At 47.9% G+C, this 9,043-nt stretch overlaps 1 protein-coding gene across 4 annotated transcripts in view; it reads left to right on the top strand.

Moving 5' to 3' along the window:
* The first annotated feature begins 4,256 nt into the window (after positions 1-4,256).
* IL1RAP (interleukin 1 receptor accessory protein) overlaps positions 4,257-9,043 on the top strand; it is a 50,498-nt gene continuing 45,711 nt past the window's right edge. For 2 of the 4 annotated variants that reach the window (XM_027685700.1, XM_027685701.1), the window contains exon 1: positions 4,507-4,692. The gene's annotated coding sequence lies outside the window, so the exon portion shown is untranslated. Of the gene's footprint in view, positions 4,368-4,506; positions 4,693-9,043 lie in introns of those variants that run through there. The other 2 variants (XM_027685697.1, XM_027685698.1) reach the window with 2 other exon arrangements.

The raw sequence follows: 9,043 nt of genomic DNA, 5'->3' as shown, positions 1-9,043 counted from the left end.
ATTTGAAATAGCTTTAGCTTGTATGAAACACAGACTCATAGGACTGGAAATATCTCTGGCCTTAGGCTATATCAAAACATGTGTGACAGAGATTTGAATGGACTTAGATGCAAGTCATGTAAGGTCAAGTTTCCATTTAAGAACCATTTGCATTAGCAGCCCTACCACTGTGTAACACAGAGGAAGAGACACTAACGATATTTAGCAGATTAACATGGACAACAGCTATTTGCCACATCCTCAGGAATAAACATAGATGAACTCATAATGAAGCTGTGCTTCTAATCCCTCCTCGTTGTGCAGGGGTTTTATAGAGGTTCACACAACATGCCTCACTGGGGAGTGAGATTTGAGATCTAGTTTGGACATACTCAGTATGGCAGCGAACACACAATCTGTGTCCGTCAAGCTCACCCGACACAGATACAATTGCAATTCCTTGTGCATTTTGGTGAATGAGCAGTTCACACCTGTCTGAAAGCCATGCCAGCATGTTCAGCCAGGCTCAGGTTCCTCGTGGTCCCAGCAGAAAATATTCAGCCCTTACACCCGTGTGGGGGTAACCTCAGCTCCCTTGACAGAAGCAGATGGGAGGTCCATGTGCTGCTACGTCAGAAATGTCTGTCATTCTCCCGTTTCTCCTGTGTCCTGTGTCTTAGGTTATCAAGCGTGCTCCTCTTGATGCCAGTTAAAACGTAGGTGTCAAACACAGAAGGCACGTTCATTTATAACTACACAGACTATAATTATATGTAGTCTAGGGCTTGTTTCCTGAACTAGGAAGAAGGAAAAATGGGTTAGGTGGGTGTGAGTAAAGTAGCAAGCAAGAAGATGTTTTTTAGAGATTATGAAACTACCTTGATCTCCCAAAGTCAGAAATGCTGGCTAAGAACAAACAAATTGGAAAACTGTGCACAGTCTGAGAGTCAGGACAAAAACAAAGGAATTGGGAACTGACAAGGGTGTAGTAACGAGTTCCTGATCGAGCCTGGGAACTTAGTATTGCAAGGAAAAATGGAGGAGAAATATGAGGTGATCACTACAGCTTATTTGCAGAAAGATAAATGCCAGCTTGGGATTACCAGGTGAGATATTTCACTGAGAAATGGGGACTTTAATGTCACTGTACGAAGCGTCAGTGAGACCTCCTCCCATTTAATACTCTAACTACTTTTGGTCATCTATATGCACTTTAAGATTAATTGAAACCAGAGCAGATGGAGGGAAGAGGTCTGAGGTGAACTGAGAGTCATTTAGGAAAGAAGATTGAAAAGCCAGTCCTGTGTAGCTCAAGGGGTAAAAGGAGACAGGAACCATCTCCATAAAAATACTTTAGTAATGAGCAGTGAGCAAAACAGCTACTGAAATGGAAGCCAGTGCTGGTGCCAGAACATGTGGGAATAAACTGGTGATGGAAATGACATGAAGGTTCCTGACCATCAGGGGCACGGACAGCCTGGGTGAATATCACAGAAGGAATAACAGGCAGAAAACACAAAATTGTTTTAAGTTGGAGGATGGTCTTTTCATGAAAAAGACCATAAACAACATTGTTCCTGGCACAGCAGAGAAGTGGGCTCTGTGATCCAGGCTCCTCCTGTGCATCTAGCTCTAAATTGCCTAATGGGAATAGAATAGCAGCAAACCAAGGCCTTCGGCCACTTGTTACTGGAGATCTGTGGAATATTTTCACAGCAGCTGTAATACCAGAAGCTCCAGTGTCCTGGCTAAACACCAGGACATTCCTCTGCTATTTAAGTCCCCCCCGTGGTTTTACTTAGTAATGCTACTCTTTGCTCCCAGTCCAAAAATTGTGGAACAATGCTGCCTTTTTGGGCTTTAAAGATGTTTTCTGTTTACTGAATTGCTCTTTAAACTGTAGTATAATTCACTCTAGGGTGTAACTGTGTTGCATTTTAACCTGCACAGAAATAGCATGTGCAAGTGTGGAGAGAGGATGGGAGAAAAAATAGCAGTATAAAAATATCCTTATGACAGCACTGAGCCCAAGTGAGCAATATTACTCTTATTTTACATTAGAGAATTCCTGATCCTTTTAATCTATAAGCAAAAAAGGTTTGAAACCTTTGCCACGAAAACACAATAAGCAGTGTGATTTGGGGCTTTGCTATCAGCTGTAGCTTTTAAACAGTCTCTGGAAACTTGATCTTGAATCTTACTTCATGACCCTTTCAAAGAAGTCTAAAGTTGAATTCTGGCTTTTTGTCAAAATCAGAGAAAGTTAATGACTCTGGCCTAAAGATCTTAATATGCACTGGCAGGCTTGGAGTTTGGAATGGTATGAATTTCCCAGGGTGTAAGTGTTGATGACTGTTAACCTGCATTACCCGTATTGCAACAGTGCCTGGATCCTCCCAAACAAGAATAATGACACGTCCTATCCCAGATCTGTATCTATGGATGGCAGATATTACGTAGAACAAGGAATCATTATTGTTATTTAATTCTTGCAATCACCAGAGCAGCTGAGCTACTCCCACAGCTGCATTAAATATCACGACTAAAATATGCAACCCTTTTGTTATTTCGTCTTCTATGAGAAAAGTGGACTGTCATATTTCAACAGACAATTTTAAGCCCATATTTCTGAGTAAGTATGTTGGGAAATACAGCTCACAAAATGTGCCTTGTTATTCCAGTTTTGCCTATATTCAGTAATACTACCTAAAGTAGCTCCAGACAAGATAGCTTGGGTCCTGGAGCTGTGAGGTAGCATGGAGCAAAATACAGACTAATCTGCCCTAAGAGTGGGGTAAATTAGTCTACACAGACCTCTGCCTTAAAAAGTCACTTTAATATGTGGATGGAACTGGGTTAGAGATGGCTTGAGCAGAGCTGATTCTAAGCACAAGCCAAGTAGGCAGATTTTCAAGGGCATTCACCACCAGGACATGAAAGCTGCTGAGATAAGAAACTTTATGCCTAATTTTGCCGTGCCAGAACCCTGTGAAGGGAAGGAGAGAGAGGCGCAGGAGAAAGAGTAGTTCTTGCTGGAGCTGCAGGATCAGCACTGGCCTGTCGCAGCTCCTTCCCAGCCTGTGGCATAGCCAGGCTGCAGCCACTCTTCCTCAGGATGGGGGAACTTCAGGTGTGCCCACCTTGGTGAGCTGGCTTGTGCTGATGAGGGTAAGGACCCCCTTTCCCAGCAGCCACGAGTGCAGTGGTGCCTCATATGGCCTTGCAGAGAAAATGGGGAGATGACTGATGGCGATGGCTATGAGAGGTCGTGCCAGATGCTCTGGCAAGACCCTGCTCTTCACAATAGGTTTGTTGCAGAGGAGCTTCATATGGTGGAGTGAAATCTGGTCTCTTACATATCCTGGATTCACCTTCTAGGATAACAACTGAAGTACTGAACTTGATCCAAGTGTTGTAGCCAATAGTGCTAAGAAGCTCTGCAGCACTTTGAGCAGACAGGAGTCTCCTTAGCACTAAAGACTTTTTGTCCAGCCATATCATTTTGCTGTCAGCCTGACAAGAGGCGATAAAAGTACCAATAAGGGCAGGTCACTCACTGCCAGGATGGAAGAGACTCCAGGCCAACTTGAGAGGAGAACGAGCTTTCCTCATGGACCAGAGCAAGGGCACTCCTGCACTAGGGGCTGCACTGATTATCTCCAGCCACATTCTTCAGGAGCAGGTGCTAGCCCAAATCTACGCAGATTCTTATTCCACTCCCCAGACTCACTGACGCTGCCCTTGCAGCCTGTTTCAAGTGCTCACTCCTCATCCATCAACAATTTCAGCCTCAGCTGGGCTGCATCTGTGGCAGGGATACAGCAAAAATAGGTGCCACTTCTCTGGGATGAGGTGGCATCAAAGCACCCAGGTTGCCAGCTCTCTCCAACGAGCCCAGGCAGGAAATTCCTGTGAGGAAATCCCAGCACATCAGAAGGGAGAAGGAGAAACTTTATTTTCCCGGGGGGCAGGTGGTCCGCAGAGCGCGCAGGGGCTGCGGCATGGGCACCATCCAAACGGGCAGCCCCTGGCTCCCGGCAGCTCCCGCCGGCAGGACGGCTCCAGCCAGGAGAGGGAGCCGTGGCCCCGCACACCCCGCCTCGCACCCGCCTCCTCCGGCCGGACTCCGCTAACTGCGAGAGGGACAGCGCGGCCGCATTCCTCTCTCTCAGCGCCCTCCGGCTCCGATCCCGCTTCCCCGGAGCGACCCGCCGGAGGCGGGCGGACCCTCCCCGTGCGCGTACGGAGCGGGGAAAGGGGCGGGCAGGGCGGAGCGGAGCCGCGGGGCGCGGATCGGGGACGACGAAGAGGTAGAAGAAGAAGAGGAAGAGGAGGAGGAAGAAGAGAGCGCGGCGCAGGGCACAGCTGTGCGCTCCCCGCGTCCTCAGGTGAGCCGCGGAGCGTGGGGATGGGCGGGGACATCCCGTTCCTGTAGGCGTGGGCAGGGACAGGGACAGGGACGGGGCCCGGACACGCCCCGCCCTGGCCGTGAACTTCCCCGCACGCGAAGGGAAAGTTTGTGTCGGAGGAGGAGGTTTCCAGCCCCGGCGCGGGGTGAGGCGGGCGGTGGTGGCGGCGGCGGCCGCAGCAGCCCCCGCTCCTCGGCTGGCACGGGGGAGAAAATAAGAAAGAAAGAAGAGGAAGCTCTCGGGAGAGCCCGAAGAGCAGCGCTCGGGGGCCTGGGCAAGGACGGGTCGGCACGGTGAAAGCGAGGTGCGGGGATGGGGGAAGCGGGGCGGAGGAGGCGGCGGGCGCGGCGGTGCCGGTGCCACCGCGGGGCCGGGGACCCCCGCGCTCCCTCGGGGGACCCTCCGCCATCCCTCGGGAAGGAGCCTGTGTGTGTGCAGGAGGCGAGCCGAGCTGCGGGACCGCTGATTGCGTCTCCGGCGCTCCTGCTGGCCATACCTCCGGTCTCCAAAATACGGAATACTTTCCTTAAATTCGCTCCTTTGGGCCAGGGAAATCTAGATATTCCTGGCTGGAGCTCTTACACGCACTGATGAATTCAACTTTAATTTTTTATTATCTGTATCGCAAATGTGGGAGCCTCTGATACCTGCTCCCCTCTGCTGTCAAACATAACTGAAAAGGAAGAGGGGAGAGGAAGGGGTCAGGCTTAAGCCACAGCAGGGAAATAAAGTGGAAGAGACGTCCAAGAAAACCGACTGCAAGCGATTAAATACTGGCAGCAAGATGGCCTTTGCTGTGTGTTTGTTGGGGACAGATGCTCCCTTATTAGAAGCATTTTTGGGAGGTTACCTGGAGGGAAACTGGATGGTGGGAATTATTTCCTGAAAAAGAAGGTGGGAAAAAAGGAGACTGTCAGGGCTTCACTGTTTCAGGTGTCCCTTTTCTGTGCCAGTGTTGCTTTCCCCCCGGTACAGTGCTTGTTCCCCAGCCTGGGCTGGTTTCTTGGGGTTTGTACTGTGCTTGGCACAACAGAATCCCAATCTCGGGGCCTTAGAATGTTACAGTAAAATGGATTATAAATGCACTCTCACATGCACACTCTCTCTTTCCATCTTAACCTCTGCTTTGTGAATAGCTGATTATAATGCTTGGATAAAATTCTGGTTTGCTTTACTGATTTTTTTTCTTATAAAATGATGGCTTTTGTTCCATGCATTCAGTTTTGTTTTCCTAGCAAAGGCTTTTTACTTCTGGATTTGAGAGATTGCAGCAAGCTCCTTATATTTTTCAAAAAATTATCTCCTTTGTGATTAAAAAGTATTATTTTCCTGACACTCTGTTTTTAACAGAGTGCCTCTTTTGGGTAAGAAGAACTTACACTTCCATACCTAGAAGGATTGTGGGGTATTATTTATTAACTGTACCATGGAGGGTCCATATCTCATAACTTAGAGGGTAATTTATAACAGGTTGCTTTTGGCAGCTCTGGAAGATTTACTTGTGTTCCTTGCAGGAAAGGCATCCCTTGTTTGCATGGAGAGCATTACTCCAGCCCAAGGGCTCTCTGGTGGACAGGCTTGGTGCTGGAAAGGGTCCTGCTTCTGCCTCCATTGCCTGCCTCTGGTGAGCAGGAGAGGGCAAGCAGAGAGGATTAAGCTCTAATACCTAGATATTCTCCTTCCCTGGAAATAGATGTGGTGTTGTTGGTGTCCCTGGGAACACTTTCTCTGTAAGAGCAGTTAAGGATGCAGGATAATGAGGGACATGGAGAGTAAGACTGTGAGGACTTGGGGTGGTGGAAGCATGCAGGGCACTGAAATGACAGGAAACATTAAGCTGGTAAGTTGGAAGCTGCTGCATGGGGGCTGTGGGGTGAGAGGTTATGTTTCTTGTGCAGTGCCTCTGTGCAAGGCAGAGGGCAGGTCTGCACTCTCACAGCCCTGTGACTTGCTTTCCATGTCTCTGGTTGTAGCTTGAGTTCAAAGTGTCTACATATTATATAGGAATAGCAGTGCTTGCTCATGTCTGTCCATGCCTCCCCAGAGTCCAGAAGGTCCTCTGGTCCCTCCAGAGTCTGGAAGGAAAGCTTGTGTCTGAACACATTGAGGCTCTCTCCTTCCAGACTCTGTGGCTCTGTGTAGGTATTCTGCATCTAAAACATTAGTGAGTGTGCAGCGGGGATAACTACTGTGTTGGTCTGGGCTCCAGCAGACTCATACCCTTGGTCAGGTAGTGCTACCCCAAAGTATCTGGCAGGAACATATAGGTAAGAGAGACTTCAGAAGGTAGGGAGAGTGATGTGGCAGCAGGTTGGATGGTGCCTGGATACACGAAGGTATGGGAAGTGCCTCATTGCTGACCTCAATGCTGTGATTTTAAGCTCTGAAATATGCATATAGGAAGAACAAGGCAGAGAGAGTTTGTCCCAGCTTTATTCCTTCAAGACCTGCATGAACCAGATGCCAGCTCTAAGGAGGAACCATGACACTTTTTCAGAATAAGAGGCCAGAACTTGCATTTTTATTCCTTCTTCTCACTTATTGTTATGTTTGGATTTCTATGTTGGTTATTCTGGCAGGCACATGATTCATATTCCTTTCCCCATCTGTCCTGGGTCCCCTACTCTTGTCAAGTGACCTCTCATTTCAGCAAGACTGACTTGCAAAAACTTGCCATAGAGGTAACCCTTGTGGCTGGTGGTGTGGGAGAGATGCCCCAGCTTGATTCTCAGAGGACAGGTTCCATTAGCCAGGTGGATAGTCAGGAAGAAGATATCAGCATGTGAGTGCACTCGTGTCTTTTTTTTTTTCCATCATACAGTAATGGGGAATGCTTCAGGAATAAAAATAGATATATGGAAAAGCCTGTATAAGCTGAAATCTGTGAACAGCACCACATTATCTGGGAACTGAAACACGTTCTACAGTGGATCTCACAATTCAGACATTGCCTGCTCTCCTCCTTCCTCCCCAGCCTTTCTCTTGACACAGCTCATGGATTTCACTGCCCCCAGAAGCAGAGCCAAGAGCTTTCTCCTCTGATGCAACCTGGGCTGGTAGCATCTCTGTACCTGGTGTGTGAGAGCTGGTGCTCCTCTGGCTGTGCAAAGTGGGACAGATGCAAAGGCAGAAGGAAGGCAAAGCTGGCTGTCAGGTTTACCACGCTGACCCCTTCTCCACACCAATTCTGCACCCTGTGTGTAGCTTGGGGGCCCACGTGCAGGTGGGGTTTTTTCCCTCCATGATTTGTAACTGCTTTGTTCTGCTTTGCCGTCACCAAAACGTGTGGCTGAGCTTCAGTCAGTGCAAAACTGGAACAAAACAGCTTCTCCTTTTGGGAGGTATTTTAGGATTTCTCCCCCCACACCGATGTTTTTGCAAAGCAGAAAGCTAATCTTCCATTTCTCAACCATGGTGTTGGTATGTGTAGGGCTTTGGCACGCGACTGAGCCAGATGTATGTTTGGCGAGAGTGTAGGAAGGGAACTGATTTGGGGAAATTACTTCAAATGGTGCATACACTTCTGGGAACTGCGATCTTGACCAGTGTGTTTGCTGTGTTCAGCCTCAGAGGTCCCAATAAGACACATGCACAGAACATGATACTCATAAATTCAGAGTCTTATTTGACAGAAAATAAAATACAGGAACATGAATGTACAAGTGTATGTATTTTGTTATAGGGTTCCCTAAAAATAGTTGCTTGTAAAACAGAATTTCTACTGCAAGTGAAGAATTGTATCTTTAGTCAGTCCTTTGTTAATGTAACAACTGTCAGTTTCATCAAACGGGGATATATCCCCAGGAATTCCTCTGACACAGGTGTCCCCTGAGTCTGGATGATTATCCAATTACAATTTAAAGAAAACTACATCAAGGATAATTGGCTAAAGATAGAAGTATTTGAGAGCGTTAGGGAAAGAGAAGAGTGTGAGAGCTTGCCTTTCTCATATGAGTAAATGAGAATTATTCCAGTCCTTACCTTTTGCAGTGAGAGGAGTCAAGGTTAGGTTCCTGGTGTTTGGACCCTTCTTGCTGTCTTTCCCCCTTTCTTTCCTTCTACACTCTCACTTGTTATGTGTTGACTCTATATTTATATGAAAAGGTTACATTGATTCTTATGGAGCCGTTTTACATTTACATGTGTTAACAAAAAGGGACTGTTAACTTAAATGCTCTGTTTGCAGCAGAGAAGAAGAGATTGCCATGAATCCTGGGCTGAACGGGGGAAGTGGTAGGTGGTTCCTTCTGGGAACACCAGGGAGGTGCTGGGGAGCCATTACCTTGGAAATTCCGCTCAAGAGTAGGGCCATCCAGCTCTTCCCAGCTCTCTCTTGGTGTCCCCAGAAAGAGACCTATTATCATTCCTGGAAGGAAAACTGAATGGTCTAGCACTCCCATCCCATGTCTGTTGTGGGTATTGGGATCCTTGAGCTGGCATGGCAGAGTTTGCAGTTGGTTCAGAAGCATTTGAGACTGCCCTTAAGCCTGCTCACCCTTTTTTTTTGTTGTTGTTGCTAGCAGCTTGCTTGGGCATGGCTGGGCAAGCTTTGCTCTTTAACCCTTACAGCTTTGGATCTGGCCTTCATCTTGAGCCAGCGCGGCCACGGGTCAGTGTGTTGTCTGGGTGCAAGTGGGGAGCTCTCTGGTGCAGCC

The sequence above is a fragment of the Neopelma chrysocephalum genome, unplaced genomic scaffold, assembly GCF_003984885.1.
Source record: "Neopelma chrysocephalum unplaced genomic scaffold, ASM398488v2 Primary Assembly neopelma1_69, whole genome shotgun sequence".
Lineage (NCBI taxonomy): Eukaryota > Metazoa > Chordata > Aves > Passeriformes > Pipridae > Neopelma > Neopelma chrysocephalum.
This window is presented reverse-complemented; position numbering and strand designations above follow the sequence as displayed.